The sequence below is a fragment of the Capricornis sumatraensis genome, chromosome 4, assembly GCF_032405125.1.
Source record: "Capricornis sumatraensis isolate serow.1 chromosome 4, serow.2, whole genome shotgun sequence".
Classification (NCBI taxonomy): domain Eukaryota; kingdom Metazoa; phylum Chordata; class Mammalia; order Artiodactyla; family Bovidae; genus Capricornis; species Capricornis sumatraensis.
Window position 1 is genome coordinate 123,881,645 of NC_091072.1, and position 18,436 is coordinate 123,900,080.

The following is an 18,436-nucleotide window of genomic DNA, read 5'->3' on the forward strand; positions in this document are numbered from 1 at the left end:
GAGAAGCTTTCTCATGTCTTTTCTTATTAGGGAACTAATTCCATTATGAAGGCTGCACTGTCATGACCTAGATACCTCCCAAAGTCTTCTTTTCCAAATACCATCACACTGGAGATTAGGGTTTCAAGATGAATTTGGGGGATTATAAGCATGCAGTCTGTAACAGCTTACCCGTCTTTTGACCTTTTAACAACTGAATTCATATTGTATAATGCTGCTTGTTCTTTTATTTTTGGTCATGTTATCTTATTTTTATTTAAGAAAGTATAATGAGTGTTTACACATCTCTTTAAATATTCTTCTAAATGTAATTTTAAATAATTTAATGGTATTATTCCCTTACATGGTTACACTAAAATTTATTTAAGCATTCCCTTATATATAGGTTGTTTCCAGGTTTTTACTAATAATTCTTTCTGTGTGCCTCTGATTTGAGTGTAATTACTAAAGGTTGATGAAATGTTTTAGGCTTTGATGCATGATGCCAATTGCTATTCAGAAAAAAAAGTGCTCAGGGTTATATAAATTATCTCTCACATGAGAAATCCATGATTTTGTGTGTCTCATAGTATCCAAGCCAACATGGTATTCTGCTCTTTTAAAATTTAGCATTTATAAAAAAGAGACACTAGTGTAAATCTCTCAGAGTGTCTCAGATTTGTTTTCAAAAGGTGAATCTATAGATCTCTCTTTGCTTGTGAGAAGATGATGCTCTGTTGCTGATTGGTGAGCAGCTTACCTCCATACTGTGCGCTGGCAGCTTTATATAGTCCAGTAATTACAGTAATTACAATTCCATTGACTGTACATATAGGGGGCTCTGTACAGTTTTAGTGGTTGCTAAACTTTTGTTTCTTTCTGTCCTCCTCTCCTTTTTGTTGTTTTAACAAAATGATACTATAAAAAAATAACTTATATTGGCTTATCCAAGCAGAAAAGATTTATCTGACAGCTAGAAAATGTGGGTGAGAAAACTCTAGTTCTCATGTTTTCAGAATTAACAGTTCAACCAATTAGTAGATATCTTCCACCAGAGAAACACTTCTTTTTTATTAAACTCTTACTCATGAGGAATAGCAAGTCATGAATTAAGACTGTGTGTGTGTGTGTGTGTGTGTGTGTGTATGTGTGTGTGTGTTTGCATGTGTGTGTCTAGAGCAAAGGAAAAAAAAGCTAATTTTTTTCCTTTTAATTTTGCAGAACTTGTGGTTTGGTTACTCCTTAACATTTTATTCTACTGTACTCTACCAACCTGCTAGACAATGGCATATGGGGTGATCTTCTACTTCTGCTTTCCCAGGGCATTGCCACATTGAACCCTGAATGTCCTATGTCCCAGCAAGCTGCTCAGTACTAGGAAGATTGGACTGGTTGGTCACGCTTGATGACAATCCAGTTTCATGTATGGAAATCTCTTGGATTGGGAAATGTCAGGCTGGACAATTTTCAGAAGGTTTATAGCTGAGCTTGAACTTAGTTTAGGAGAGAAAAAATGTATTTGTTAAAATAGTGTCTCAAATTGGGCCCTGATGTCTATCAGTATGGTTTGTAAAGGGAGTATTATATAATTAGGATTCTAAATATTTCATTTTGATGAATTGAATGCCTACTGTGCAAAACTGTGCTAAGTCTGTGTGAAAACTTAGCTGAGACAGAAAAAACACTATTTTTTAAATTGAACATTAAGTTACTTTGCACATGGTTTGATGACTAGAAATATAGCAACGCTGTGATAGTATGGCAGTGAGGAAATGAAATTGGCTGCAAAGAAAATGGAAACATGATATTTAACAAGTTGTTCTGGAAGTCATTAGGACAGTGAAGCTGTTTCAGTTCAGTCCTGTTCAGTCTCTCAGTCGTGTCCAACTCATTGCAACCCCATGGGGACTGCAGCACACTAGGCTTCCCTGTCCATCACCAACTCCTAGAGCTTACTCAGACTCATGTCCATCGAGTCGGTTATGCCATCCAACCATCTCATCCTCTGTCATCCCCTTCTCCTCCTGCCTTCAATCTTTCCCAGCATTAGGGTCTTTTCCAATGAGTCCGTTCTTCACATCAGGTGGCCAAAGTATTGGAGTTTCAGCTTCAGCATTAGTCCTTCCAATGAATATTCAGGAGTGATTTCCCTTAGGATTGAGTGGTTGGATCTCCTTGCAGTCCTAGGGACTCACAAGAGTCTTCTCCAGCACCACAGTTCAGAAGCATCAATTCTTCAGCACTCAGCTTTCTTTATAGTCCAACTCTCACAGCCATATGTGACTGGATCAGGGCTGCTGCTAGTCAATAGTGAAATTTATACTAAGTAGAGAAAGCTGTGCAGGCATGAGATGTAGTGGGTGGATGATGCTTTAGTCAGGACACTGTTTACTGTTTGGGGCCAATTGGGAAAAGGCTAGCTTCTCTAGGGCAGAAGCAGTCAGTACTAGAGCACACAGGTTGTCAAACTGAGCATGAACTGGATTTCAGTCCTCTCAGCCCCTCAGTTCCTCCTCAGCTGGCTCCCTTGTGCACGGACAACCTGCATTTGAGTATTTGCCTTCAGTATCCAAGCTGAATTAAAGGAGCCCCATGAACAAGAAGACTGCTAAAAGCCAGATTAAAACTTTGTATTCTAGGAAAATATTTTGCTCTCTTCTAGGAAGGAGGGAGATAATAGAACTTGAGAGAAATGAAACCCTTTCGTATCCTTATCTTAGATAAACTTCACATTTCTTTTTGTACCCCTGAAGGATAAGTCATAGGGTCTTGGTATTTTCAGCTGAGTTGTGGTCACTCTTATAGTGTTGATGACTTTGGGTGCCTTTATGAGCTGGGCACTCTGTTGACCATCTTATATACCTCACCTCATTGAAATCCTGCCCTCAACCTTGTAAGGCAGAAATTATGATGAGTATCTTATGGCTGAGGTACACAAGGCCTAGGGTGCCTTATCTTTTAGGTTTACCATGCCGAGTAGCCCCTGTAATATTAAGAGTGCATTACTTTGAGAGCTTAGGGCAAAAGACTCAGAGAGATCCTTCTGCAATCAAGGCATTATACACAGAGATAATGAAAACCTAGCAAACTGCTATTATAACATTGCTTTCTTAATGGTAAATGGTTAGTTTGGAAAGTATAAGTAAAATAAAAATAAATGTAATTAAATATGTGAATATATGTATGAATTATATGGCTGGGAATGGAGTTTCTAGTTTCTTTCATGACTTTTCTACTTAGGCTTTTTTATATTATGTTTTAAAATGGAACTGTTAGATCCAGAAGGATATCAAGAGAAAATTTAAAAAATTATATAACCAAAATAAATATTCATTTGAAAAAATATAGGCTTGATCATTATGGATTCCTAACTTATACAATAACAATAGACTTTTTATGCAAACATTAAAACTCTGACAGTTATCTGAATAATGATTGTTTCTATGTTATGTGTACTCAGTGCTAAGAACCACTGTGATTCATATTTTTACTGTGAAATTATAGCTGTCTCCTCAGGAACATTTAGTGTGCATGAGCTTTGGAATTTAAAAACAAAACCAAATTACCCAGAGGTGAAGCATTAAATTTTTGAATTTTTAATAAATATCCTGTTATGTTCACCTCAGTGTAAAAACTGGAGTTCCAAGGGAAATAAAGCTTGATTCCCCCAAAGTGAGATTCTTGTAGGAATAGTGAATTTTTGAAGATGTTTGCCCAAATCATGCAGGAATGACTGACATTCACTTTTTGCTCCTTGCAAACCTGACAGTCAACCCTCCTGCCTTACATACAAAAGGCTTGAGGAGTTGGAGCCAGAGCAACGGGCTGTCTCTGGATGTTTGCTTCTCTTCTCCTGTATCAACACTGCTTATGTCCCTGTAAATGGTGTTGTGTTTCCTTAGGCCACTTACTCTGCTGCAGGCCTCTGACCACAGTAAGGGCAACGCTGCAGGGAGGTAATCTATTTCAGGAGAAGCTGTGGTCTGCAGGAAGCCCAGGCTGCCAAATGTCTTCCTTGGCCTCTACATGAACTCAGTGCATAGAACCTTGTGTGCTTGGGGGCTTCTGGATTTACTGCTGTTATTACAGGTTGCTACAGAGCATGTGCATGAGGGTCGGGGAGGAGTGATGAGTAACTATGCAAGGCCTTAGATGGAAAGCTGGATTGGAGAAAGTGGCCTTGTTAAGGTCCTCTCCCTACCCTAAATCTAAGCTGCCTGGATCTGTAAAACAGTACCCAGTCTAAATTACTTCCCCAGTTATACAAGCTTGCAAGTGGGATAAAGACCTGGTTGAGCCAGCCTGTCCTATGTTCTACATGGATGGAACAGTAGAGGAGACACCAAGAAAGGATACTGATGTGCATTACAAGGTAGCCTCTACTGTTAGCAGTGGTGGCCCTTTTATGTTCTGGGTACCTAGGAAGCAGGTCAGAGTTGAGACTATAGGAAGAGGTGGTGTTGCTCCAGGTACTTAAAGAGCCCTGGTGACAGGGGTGGTAACACCAGGTAGGCAAGCTTAGGGGAAAGGGAGTTGCCTGGGTGAGATCTTTATGCCCATGTGTCTGAGCAAAAGGCAAATGGAATCAACATCAATCATATTTAGATATATTCTTCTGCTGTTCAAGTCATCAGGATTTTATAGTTTCAATTTAACTTTTCTTTATTCAGATTTCAGACACTTGACTTTGAAACACTGAGAAGTGTTCCAAGGAGGAGTAGGGGCTCCTTTGCTGTGTTTTCAGGGAGACCGCATGCCCAGAGCAGGCTGTGTTCACTCCAGTGCCTGTGCAGCAACACGGGCAGTTCTCCTCTTTGCCCCTGCTGCCTTCCCCTACTCTCCCATCTTTGGTCCCTCTAGATCCAGGTCAAGTTCACCTCTTCCCTGCATCCTCCCTTCCTTTCCAACTCCATGTTGATTTCTTCATTTTCTGAGCTCCTTTAGTCCTTTATCATGTGAACTGCTCATTGAGGCTGTGAAGAAAGTACAGAAAGGTTGGTATAATGATGGGATGTGGGCTAGAGAAACGGGATGCCTAGGTTCAAGCCCCAGTTCTGCTAATTACTGACTTTATGATCTTCAACAAGTTCATTCACTTTTTTATGCCACAGTTTCCCCATCTGTTAACATAAAATGAGAATAGATATAGCACCTGCTTCATAGTTGTTATTTTTTGTGTGTGTTTAAAGAATTAATACATGTGCTTATGACAGTTTCTAGTTATGCACATAATTGTTAGCTGTTATTTAAATGTTAAACATATGTATTTATTTCTTTCATACATTGATTCTAGTATTCAATATTTACCTTGTTAAATTGAATATTGCTGGGCAGAGGGCTCAAGATGGCAGCATTGAAAGATCCTGAACTCAACCTCCTCCCATGGAAACAACAAATCTATAACCACATGTAGAATAATTCCCTCTCAAAGGGACCAGAAAACTTGATGAACAGAGTCTCTCTAATAATAAAGGGTGAAAGGACGCTTGGATTCCCTGAGGAGCCAGGGATCCAAACTCCATATGAGGTGCCCCAACCCTCTGATTCTGTACAGGAAAGATGAGGCCCCAAACACCTGGCTTTGAAAACCAACTGGGAATACAACCAGGAAAGCCACTGAGCTACAAGAAATGGAAATCTGCTTTCCAAGGGCTTGTATATAGATTCATCTAATAAAAAACCAGGGTAAAAACACTAGATTTAAAAATGTGTGGGGCATAGGTAATGGCTTCTCCTGTGTCTCCACCTGCAATTCAGAAGACACAGGAGACCTAGGTTTGATCCTTGGGTTGGGAAGATCCCCTGAAGAATGTCATGGTAATCCACTCCAGTATTCTTGCCTAAAGAATCCCATGGACGGAGGAGCCTGGCAGGCTACAGTTATAGGGTCGCAGGGTCTGACATGGCTGAAGTGACTGATGACACACATACACACACATACACACACACACACATGTGAAAAGAACCCACTTACTAGACTTGAAGCATCTGCTGGAGAGGAATACTCCCTGAGAACTGAGACAATGGTGGGGATCATTTTTTGACTTCAGGGTCCCTTGCTAATACTTCCATTGGCAGGTACCATTTTGGAAATCACCATCTAACCTGTTAGCGCCAGTGCACAAGCCTTGCTAAGAACCCCACCCACCCCTGCATCTCAGCCAAGTCTCATAGTCTACCAGGCCCTGCAAATATTTGGAGAGCCAGCCCTAGCCACCAGCATACCGCAGCAGCAGCCATAGCTCTACCTCAGCTGAAGGACATATAACCCACATAGTGGAAATCCCTTGAATGGGAAGATTTAATGTTTATAAATATATATGCACTCAACCAAAGGATACCATGATGTATAAAGTTAATATTAACAGAGTTAAGGGAGAAATTGAAAGCAATACAATAGTAGTTGAGGACTTTATAACACTCTATTTACATTAATGAATAGATCATCTGGACAGAAAATCAATAAACATCAAACTAAATGACACATTAAACCTCATTGACTTAACTAGGTATATAGAGAATTTTCCTCCTAAAAACAGCAGAGTATAGATGCTTATTAAGTACATATGGAACATTCTGTAAGAGAGATTACATGCTAGATAACAAAACAATTCTAAATAGATTCAAGAATATTGAAATATCAAGCATCTTCTCCAACTACAATGGTATGAAATTGGAGATTAATCACAAGAAAAAAATGGAAAAAAAACACAAATCTGGAGGTTAAGCAATGTGCTACTGAATAACCAAGAGATCATCACAGGAATCAAAGGCGAAATAAGAAACCTAGAGACTAAAGAAACATATCAACATATCAAAATCCCAGAGAGGAAGGTTCAAAGCAAAACTTTCTTCAAAAAACAAGAAAAATTCCAAGCAAACAATCTAAATTTACACCTAAAGGAGCTAGAAAAGGAAAAGCAAATGAAGGAAATAAAGATCAGAGTGGAAGTAAATGAAATAGGGTCTTAAAAAATAGAAAAGACCAATAAATCAAAGAGCTGTTTTTGAAAAAAATGAACCAAATCAATAAGCTATTACCTGGGTTAACCAAGAAAAAGAGAGTGGGCTCAAATAAATAAAATCAGGAATGAAAGACAAGTTACAACTGATATCACAGAAATACAAAGGATCGTAAGAGACTACTACAAGCAATTATACACCAACAAACAGGACAAAGTAAAAAAATGGATAAATTTCTATTAACATATAGTTTTCTAAGACTGAATCATGAAGAAATAGAAAATCTGAATAGGCCAATTACCTAACAAAGAATTTTAAACAATAATCAAAAACCTCCTAACAACATATGCCCAGGACCAAACAGCTTCACTGGAAAATTCTATAATACATTTAAAGAAACTTTAATGCTTATTCTTCTCAAACTCTTCCAAAAAATCGAAATGGTAGAAAACCTTCCAAATGCATTTTACAGAGCCAACGTTATCCTAATATTAACAAACCAAATCTAACAATATATTAAAAGGATCATACACCATGATAAGGTGGGATTTATTCTAAGGAAGCAGGGATCATTCAACATATAGATCTGTCAACATGCTATACTACAATAACAAAATGAAGTATAAATTTTTTTTTGGTGCCAGACCCACAACTTTATTTTCAAAAGCAGCTTATATACCCCAAGTTGTACATAAAGAAATAATGGAACATGCAGAGTTATGCAAGGGCAGCAGTCCTGACCCTTATTGAGACCAGGCTTTCTTCTTGCATACCTTCCCATATACAAAAGGTCCCAGGCGGTTTCACATCATCTTCTGGCCAAGGGGCCTGTTAACATTTTTATGGCTCTTTTCCTAGATAAATGTCTTATCAACCAGAAAACTCTTTTTCCCCTGAAGTGTTTTTTCTTTAATCTGCATCACCCTCAAAGTACTAAAAATTATATGATCATCTCATTAGTTGGAAAAAAGCATTTGACAAAATTCAACATCCATTTATGATAAAATCTTTCAACAAAGTGGGTATAGCGGAAATGTGCTTCAACATAATAGAGCCCATATATGACAAACCTATAGCTAACATCATACTCAATAGTGAAAAGCTGAGAGTGCTTCCTCTAAGATTAGAAACAAAACAAGGATGCCAACTCTTACTGCTTTTATTCAACAAAGTATTGGACGTCCTAGTCACAACAGTTATATAAGGCATCCAAACTGGAAAGAAAGAAGTAAATCTGTCACTGTTACAGATAATGTGAGTTACTAAGTCATTGTCTGACTTTTTTGCACCCCCATGGACTGTATAGCCCACCAGACTCCACTGTCCATGGGATTTCCCAGGTAAGAAGACTGGAGTGGGTTGCTATTTCCTTCTCCAGGGAATCTTCCTGATTCAGAGATTGAACCTATGTCTCCTGCACTGCAGGCGGATTCTTTACCACTGAGCCACTGGGGAAGAAAATTCTAGACTGTGCCAAAAAACTTTTGGAACTAATAAATGAATTCAGTAAAGTTACAGGATACAAAATCAATGTACAGAAATCTGTTGTTTTCATGTACTAATAATGAACTGTGATGAAGGGAAATTAAGAAAATAATTCTATTTACAATTGCATCAAAAATAATTAAATACTAGGAATAAATTTAATCAAGGAGATAAAAGACCTGTACACTGAAAGCTATGATACTGATGAAAGAAATTGAGCAAGATACAAAATATGGAAAGATATTTCATGTCCGGAGACTTCAGGAATTAATATTATTAAAGTATCTGTATTACCCAAAGCAATCTACAATTTTGGTGCACTCCTTATCAACATTTCAACGGCAAATTTCACAGAACTAGAAAAAATAATTCTAAAATTTGTATGGAAACACAGAAGACCCCTATTAGCCAAAATAATGTTGAGCAAAAACAATCCTGGAGTTATCACACATCTTGATTTCAACCTATACTACGAAGCTATATTAATCAAAACTGTAAGATACTGGCACAAATACAGACATAGAACAGTGGAACAGAATTGAGAGTCAAGGAATAAACCCACTCATCCATAGACAATTAATCTACAACAAAGAGCAAAGAACAACATACAGTGGAGAAAGGACAGTCTCTTCAATAAGTGATGTAGGGAAAACTGAACAGTCACATGCAAAAAAATCAAATTAGACCAGTATCTTACACCATGCACAGAAATCAAGTCAACGTGGATTAAAGACTTGAAGGTGAGACCTGAAACTATAAAATTCTCAGAAGAAAACATAGGCAGTAACTTCATTGATATTGGTCTTAACAATGTTTTATGGATATGATTCCACAGGCAAGATAAAAAATAAACAAAATAAAAGATACATACACAAAATGCAAAATAAAACAAAACAAAAAGTAAACAGGACTAAATCAAACAGAAAGCCTTTGCATAGTCAAAGAAACTATCATAGAATCAAATAGGCAACCTACAGAACAGGAGAAGATATTTGCAAATTATATATGCACTAATGGGTTAAGATCCAAGATATATTAAGAACTCGTAAAACTCAACAGGAAAGTAAGCAACCCAATTAAAAAATTAGACAGAGGATCTGAATTGACCTTTTACTCAAGATGACCACAAGCACATGGAAAAATCTTCAACATCAATAATTATCAGGTAAATGAAATCAAAATCACAATGAAATATCACCTCCCACCTATTAGAATGACATACAAAAAGACAAGATATAGCAAAATGTTGAAAAGAATGTGGAGAAAAGGGAGCCCTTGTACATTATTGGTGGTCTGTAAATTGGTGCAGCCATTATACAAAACAGTATGGAGATTCCTTGAAATAATTAAGAATAGAACTGCTATATGACCCACCTATTCTATTTGTGGATATTTATCTGAATATCACAAAAATATTAAATCAAAAAAAATGATACACCCTGCTGTTCATTGTGGGCTTCCCTTGTGGCTCAGACGGTAAAGCGTCTGCCCGCAACATGGGGGTCGGGAAGATCCCCTGGAGAAGGAAATGGCAATCCACTCCAGCACTCTTGCCTGGAAAATCCCATGGACGGAGGAGCCCGATAGGCTACAGTCCATGAGGTTGCAAAGAGTCGGACATGACTGAGCGACTTCACTTCACTCTGTTCATTGCAGTATTATTTACACTAGCCAACATATGGAAGCAATCTAAGCGTTCAGCAAATACTACTCAGTCATTAAAAAGAATGAAATCCTGCCATTTGGACCTTCTTGAGGGTGTTTTGCTAAGTGAAATAAATCACATAAATAAAAGACAAGTATGATTTCACTCGTGGGATTATTAAAAAAAACAAGCAAAAAATAAAAACAAGCATAGATACAGAAAACAGATTAATTGTATCAGCCAGAGGAAAGGAGTTGGAGGGTGGGGGAACGGGTGATGGGGGTCAACTGTATGGTGATGGATGATAACTAGACTTGCAGTGGTGATTACTCTGTAGTGTATACAGATGTTGAACTATAATTCAGTACACCTGAAACTTACATAATACAAATATTGTTGTTGGAATAACTTGTCATTTTTCATAGTGATATAGTTCTAGCAGCCTTTTTGTTAGTTTCCTAAATTAATCTGGTATCTTCTGGTATCTTGACTTAACATCCTTTAAAACATGTAACTGGTATGTTTGTACTTCTGAGAGTAGTTTTTGAAATTTAAGCATACCCCTTGAAGGTGAAAACAGGTTTAGTTGGCAATGATTAAAAGGTAGCAGAGTTGGTGGTAAGGTCACAGGGTGAACTTTCTATCCTGAATCTTCTTGCTTCCTACATGTGGGACCTTGGGACAAGTTACTTGACCATTTCTGCCTTAGTTTCTCCCTGTGAGAGGAAGATATTGAGAGTTTACAACTGATAGGAATGTGCTAAGGATTATAAACGTAAGAACTATGCATTGTGAACCTTCACTACTATTATTGTTATTGTTAACAGAATGTGTGTTTCTTCAGTTTACCAGGACAGTCCAATAGCAAATACTGCTTTTCACTAGCTTAACTATACTTGATTTATCAGCCCATTTTTCTTAATTGTTGTTTAGCCTCTGAGTCATGTCCGACTCTTGGCAACCCCGTGTACTCTAGCCTGTGGCTCCTCTGTCCATGGGATTTTCCAGGCCAGAATACTGGAGTGGGTTATCATTTCCTTCTCCAGGGAATCTTCCCAACCCAGGGATTGAACCCAGGTCTCCTGCGTTGCATCTGTTGAGCCACCAGATAAGCCCCATTTATCCCAATACAGGGGATAAAACCAGAAAGTATTATTATAGTTTGTTTTTAATCTGTTTCTTAGTGTAAAAGTTTACTTGTATATCTGTACAAATATATATTGCAATTAGCAGTGATTTCATTTCCATGGATTTCTTAAAGACTCCAGTGTGCAGCAAGTTTAGAGGATGAGAATAAGAGACAACCTATAGCAAATGTTGCCTTTCAGCCTCATTGGAGAAGAGACCACAAGCACAGCTAAAAGGCATAGAATCAGGCATCAGGAAAGTCAGTTCTGGTTTGGATTCACTAGGCCTCAATCTGTAAGAGGGGGCCAGTGCTGTCTGTTCTGCCAACTGCATATGGATCTTTCAAGGATTAAATGTTAGACTGGATTGAAAAACCTTTTGACATAGAAAATGCCATAAAAATATTTAATATGCATCTGATGCAGGAGGAAGCCAGTTCTGACACCATGTTGGACATTGTTTCTTTGACTTACTTTTCATTGCTTTTGTTGTTATAATCGTAGTTAACAGCTTGTCTGGAGGACCCTGCTCCTCTGCCTGACTGTAAAGTGCCTTTATTCAGGTCATAGAGAGAGAAATTGCCCCAACCTACCTGGTGACTCAGACAGTAAAGAATCCACCTGCAAGGCCAGAGACCTGGGTCTGATCCTTGGGTAGGGAAGATCCCCTAGAGAAGGGAACAACATACCCACTCCAGTATTCTGGCCTGGAGAATTCCATGGACAGAAGGGCCTGTCAGGCTACAGTCCATGGGGTAGTGAAGAGTCAGACATGACTGAGTAAATTTCACTTTCTTCACCTGTGAATAGAAGAGATTAACGCACCCCTTCCAAAGGCTGGCTGTACATTCCCTGCGAGATGTTTTGCAAGACTGAACACGCTTTCACTTAACTTACCCACTGTCTCTCCCTCTCTATTTTGCTCCTCTATAGAATGCTATTGGTTATTGATGCTTAGAGGATGCAATTTATGGGTTCAAAGAGAGTGCATCAAAGAGAAAAAGTGAAGACTGCTTAAATTTCTTTTGCTGTTTTTGTTAATCTTTTCATCTCTTCTAATGTGAGCTAAGTCTTTGAGACTTTGGTCAACCGTGAGATCTTTTCTTTCTTTGTTTCAAAGAGAATCAGGATTTCTCAACTCCTGAAAATCTCCGGATTCAAATTCTTTTTCTTTCTTTCTGCTTTTGGTCATATTATGTGACTGTGGAAAATTCTTAAAGAGATGGTAATGCCAGAGCACCTTACCTGCCTCCTGAGAAACCTGTATGCAGGTCAAGAAACAACATTTAGAATACCAGATATGGAACAATGGACTGGTTCCAACTTGGGAAAGGAGCATTTTAAGCTGTATATTGTCGCCTTGTTTATTTAAATTATATACGGAATACATCATGCAAAATGCTGGGCTGGATGAAGCACAAGCTGGAATCAAGATTGCCAGGAGAAGTACCAATAACCTCAGATATGCAGATGACACCACCTTTATGGCAAAAGGGGAAGGGGAACTAAAGAACCTCTTAATGAAAGTGAAAGAGGAGAGTGAAAAAGCTGGCTTAAAACTCGCCATTCAAAAAACTAAGATCATGGCATCCAGTCCCATCACTTCATGGCAGATAGATGAGGAAACAATGGAAACAGTGTTGGACTTTATTTGGGGGGCTCCAAAATCACTGCAGATGGTGATGGCAGCCATGAAATTAAAAGACACTTGCTCCTTGGAAGAAAAGCCATGACCAACCTAGACAACATATAAAAAAGCAGAGACATTACTTTGCTGACAAAGGTCTGACTAGTCAAGGCTATGGTTTTTCCAATGGTCATATATGGATGGGAGAGTTGGACTATAAAGAAAGCTGAGCACTGAAGAGTTGATGCTTTTGAACTGTGATTTTGGAGAAGACTCTTGTGAGTTCCTTGGACTGCAAGGAGATCAAAGCAGTCAGTCCTAAAGGAAATCTATCCTGAATATTCACTGGAAGGACTGATGTTGATATTGAAACTTCAATACTTTGGCCACCTGATAAGAAGAACTGACTCTTTGGAAAAGACCTTCATGCTGGGAAAGACTGATTGGAAAGAAAGATTGGTTGGATGGCATCACCAACTTGATGGACATAGCTTGAGTAAGTTCTGGGAGTTGATGATGGACAGGGGAGCCTGGTGTACTGCAGTCTGTGGGGTCACAAAGAGTTGGACACAACTCAGCAACTGAACTGACTGACTGACTGATGTGACTATTAATCTTTTTCATTACCTTGAAGGAGCAAAGAGAGCTTAAGTTAGTATGACAGGTATTACTGAAGTAATTTTGTTTATAGTTTTTAAAATAATTTATCAGTATATTATTAAATGGTAATAACTTATAGCTGAGATGTTTGCCACTGCAGCTGTGGCTTAGGCAAAAAAATAGGAGGTTTTTGAGAAGAACTGGAAAATCTAATATAGTAGTCTCATGTAAACCACCAGGACTCCTTCAACTTGCTGTCTACATCCCAAGCTCTGAGTTTTTATTTTGTATCCAATCTAGTACTGGAGGGTAAGGAAAATACAGACAAAGAAGAGGCATCTAAGTATATTTAAAATTTTATTTGAGTCCATAAACATTTATTGATCATCTTGCTATGATATATCAGCTATCTCTTAACATAATAATTCTATGTTAACAAAGTTCAATGACTTAAAATAATCAACATTCGTTTTACCCTCAAGTTTATGGGTTGGTGACTTTGTTACCAAACTCAGATCTGGATACAAGGATGAGTGATGTTAGAAGGGAAATAGTTGCTCTAATCAAAAAGCCAGCCATCTGGGGGAAAGGTGGACTCATGACCCAAAACCATCTCTGACGTTTCTGTGTGGCCATGAAAGACTTTCAAGGGAAAAAGAGGAAGTAATCTCAGTTGATCACTGAGATAGGTGGTTAGAGTTATCACCATCCCCCACTGTGTGCAGGCTTGTCGACTCCTTGTGATCTTTTTTAGATGCTATATTATTCTCACAGTTTATTTGTGAGATCCCTGAAGGGGAGCCTGGGGAAGAGATCTGGTCATCTGTTCAATTCAGTTCAGTTCAATCGCTCAGTTGTGTCCAACTCTTTGTGACCCCATGAATCGCAGCACGCCAGGCCTCCCTGTCCATCACCAACTCCCAGAGTTCACTCAGACTCACGTCCATCGAGTCCACGATGCCATCCTGCCAGCTCATCCTCGGTCATCCCCTTCTCCTCCTGCCCCCAGTCCCTCCCAGCATCAAAGTCTTTTCCAATGAGTCAACTCTTCGTATGAGGTGGCCAAAGTACTGGAGTTTCAGCTTTAGCATCACTCCTTCCAAGGAAATCCCAGGGCTGATCTCCTTCAGAATGGACTGGTTGGATCTCCTTGCAGTCCAAGGGACTCTCAAGAGTCTTCTCCAACACCACAGTTCAAAAGCATCAATTCTTCAGCGCTCAGCCTTCCTCACAGTCCAACTCTCACATCCATACATGACCACTGGAAAAACCATAGCCTTGACTAGACGGACCTTAGTCGGCAAAGTAATGTCTCTGCTTTTGAATATGCTATCTAGGTTGGTCACAACTTTCCTTCCAAGGAGTAAGCGTCTTTTAATTTCATGGCTTCAGTCACCATCTGCAGTGATTTTGGAGCCCAGAAAAATAAAGTCATCCACTGTTTCCACTGTTTCCCCATCTATTTCCCATGGAGTGATGGGACCAGATGCCATGATCTTCATTTTCTGAATGTTGAGCTTTAAGCCATCTTTTTCACTCTCCTCTTTCATTTTCATCAAGAGGCTTTTTAGTTCCTCTTCACTTTCTGCCATAAGGGTAGTGTCATCTGCATATCTGAGGTTATTGATATTTCTCCCAGCAATCTTGATTCCAGCTTGTGCTTCTTCCAGTCCAGCATTTCTCACGATGTACTCTGCATATACATTAAATAAGCAGGGTGACAATATGCAACCTTGACGTACTCCTTTTCCTATTTGGAACCAGTCTGTTGTTCCATGTCCAGTTCTAACTGTTGCCTCCTGACCTGCATACAGGTTTCTCAAGAGGCAGGTTAGGTGGTCTGGTATTCCCATCTCTTTCAGAATTTTCCACAGTTTATTGTGATCCACACAGTCAAAGGCTTTGTCTGTTAGTTATGTATTATTCATTTCTATTTCTTTGATCTAAGTAAAGAACCAACACATCAGGCAAAATATTCTGTGATCAAAAATTTGAAAGGTGTGTTTGGGCCAGAGTTTATTTAAAATATAAATTTGCTAAAGTGACAAGACAAAAAAGACCTCCTGCAGAGAGATCTTTCCCTCAAAGAGCCCTTTACTGAAAAAATATAGCAGCTCACAGCTTTGGATGGCTGGTTGTCCTAGTCTCAGCTGACATCTCAGTGGGATTTGATGACTGAGTAGCTATGGAGGGTAACTTCAGGAAGAAGACCCATTCAGCTCTGAATATTTGAACATGATTAACTAAGGAGGTAGATGTTAGTAGGTAGAAATTTTGCAGTCAGAAAAAATTAGGGCATGGGAAGCACAATTTAAAATATTTATTTTGTATAGTCTTGATCTTTTGCTTTTATTTTCTTAATATCAGAAATTGTTAAAAATGCAGAACTTGATAATGCTACAACCCCAGACTAATGTTAAAGTATTTTTTTAATGTGCAACAGCAAATTATCAAAGGTCTACATAAAGTGAAGGAATCATCTTTTTGCTTCACCTTAATATTTGTTTCACCTTTATCACTTGGTGTTCCTTTTAAATTTTTTCAGTAATTTTTCTGTTTTTCTTTCATTGTCATCTTTGATGTCATCAGTTGGTGAAAGCATTCAAGGATCATAGCATTTTGGACCTGAAAGGGACCTTGAAACCATTTAGTCAACTATCACTGATGTAGGAAGGAAATGAAGCCCCTGTAGATTTGTACCAACTAATGTGATAGAGTAGCTGGAAGCACAGGGATAGACTGCTAGACTCTTGCTTCCTATGCTAGTGGTTTCCTCAGTGGTTCAGTTTTGTTGGCATGTTCTCTGTCTTTGCATGGAAAATAGTGGAGAATTTAACTGAAGTTGAAAATTATCAGTGATGATATTTGCATAGTTCCTTGTGTTTGTAAGGTACACTCAGCTATATTAGCCTGTGATTGAAATGAGTAGCTGAGGTAATCTGATATTATGGTTAAGTGTTAGTTCTAATTTTTCAGTATCTTCCTTTATTGAAAAGGAGTTATAATGTTCTTCCTCAAGGAATTCTTGAAATTACAAATAAATCGTAAAGGGATTAGTCCATTTATAACACTTATGTTTGTATCTGGCATATTGTTTACTATTTTTACTATTGTTAATATTTGTTGTTGTTTGGTTCTAATTCACAGGTATTGTGGACTAAGGGGGAAAAATTCTACTATCCAATTTTTATGGTAGGAAGGAGAGGGAAAGGAGTTTCAGAAAATTCAGCTCTCTGTATGAACTTAGGACTCTCAGCTTCTGACCTAGTGTTTACCAGGAAAGGGGACCATGTCATTTTGGCTCATTTTCTCATTTAATTTTGGTCAACAGCTGGAAACGGAGATCTTGAAAGGTCATTTTTTTTCAACCACTGTTCTCTGTATCATCCTAGGCTTTGTTACATTTTAAGACTAAATTATTTGGTACTTTTTTTGGAAATAGAATTTTTCATGGAGGAAGAATTTCCAAACAAAGGGGTTCTTTTAAATATATCTCACTGAACTAGCCATCCTATTGAGCTTTCAGTGAAACAAAATACCAGTTACCTAAGTTTGACTTCTAAAACCCTGTGATTTGTTTTATAGACAGGAAACTGCTCCTAATTTTTCCACTGTGTTAAAATAAACAAGCAACAGGGGGAACCTGAGAAGTGTAGTTTCTCAAAACAGGCCAATCCGAGAAGGGCTTTCTCATTCAGATGTGTTGCCACTTCAGCCCTTTTGCTTCCCACTCTGTCCATTCCTTTGCCTTCCTGCTGCCAATTATCCACATCCTGTCAAGGAATAGTAGAAATATCCACAGTTGGTCTTTGTTGAATTGGTCTGAAAATGATAGTGATGGCAGAGGCAAAACTAAGGAAAGGCCCAGAACAGTGCTTTAAACTTTTTGCAATCACAGACCCGAGCTGACACTGAAGATCAAAGCCAAGGACTTTGCCTCAGAGAAATGCACAGATGCAAACATACATGAAATCTCGAACATACATGATGGCCTCTCTCAAGCCCATTTTAGGGTGGAGGAGATCACCAGTGTTCTAAAAGCTGACAGTGTCCCTGCCCTTCCTCCTCGCCCGCTCTCTCTTGGGGGCCAAAGGAGACTAAAGTGCTTGGGGGTGCATCCAGTCCAGAGCTTGCTAAAAGGTGACTGTGAATTGTTTTTTGGAAAAAGAAAAGGAAAGCAAGAAGGAAGGGATCTGCCTTGGAGTGATAGTGTTTCCTCCTTACAGAGCCACTTGGACACATTTAGCTGTTATAAAATGGGAAGCACATGTATTTTGTAAGGAGTTCAAGTTAGACGTTTTTTTGTGAGATATTAACCCACTCAGGTCTCACAAATGAAGCTTTCTTTTTGTAGAACATCCTTACTGTGTGAAGATAACACATTCATATACAGATTTTAAGAAATTCTCGAGGAGGATACCTTTGAGGAAAAATTAAACTAAAAAAAGTAAAAAAAAAAAAAAAAGTGAAAAAGGGCAAGGGAAATAAGGATGAGGTGGGAGATATTTGCTGGATTATGTGGTTTGCTTTTTTTTCCCTACAGTTCGTACTTTAAAATACAGAAATGTGTCTGTAGGCAAAAGGACTTGCTTTAGTTTTCCTGGGGAAGTTTGTTGACAACTTCCTCTTCCTTCCTTGTGATCATCTTTATTAAAACCAACCAATCACATGTCTTCTTTGTGGACATATAGCGCTTCCACTTTGTACAAGTGGCAGATGCAGGCTCCACATAAGTTGCTGCCCCTAAAGAAGTGGCTTTCTCATTACCTGGTTTGGTTCCAAGGGTCATAGGCACATGAAGTAATTTTCCGTTGCATATTCATGAGCTCTGGTCTGACCACTGATGCTTAATAACTTTGTTTTTGTCTTGTTGTTGTTTAGTCACTTGGTCCTGTCTGACTCTTTTGCAGCTTCATGGACTGTAGCCTGCCGGGCTCCTCTGTCCATGGGATTTCCAGACAAGAATACTGGAGTGGGGTGCCATGCCCTCCTCCAGCGGATCTTCCTGAG

The 18,436-nt window shown here is 38.7% G+C and overlaps 1 protein-coding gene across 1 annotated transcript in view; it reads left to right on the forward strand.

Annotated features, from left to right (window-relative positions):
- The window catches only part of TMTC1 (transmembrane O-mannosyltransferase targeting cadherins 1), a 313,576-nt gene that overhangs the window by 120,504 nt on the left and 174,636 nt on the right, over positions 1-18,436 (forward strand). The gene's annotated exons all lie outside the window — the stretch shown is intronic.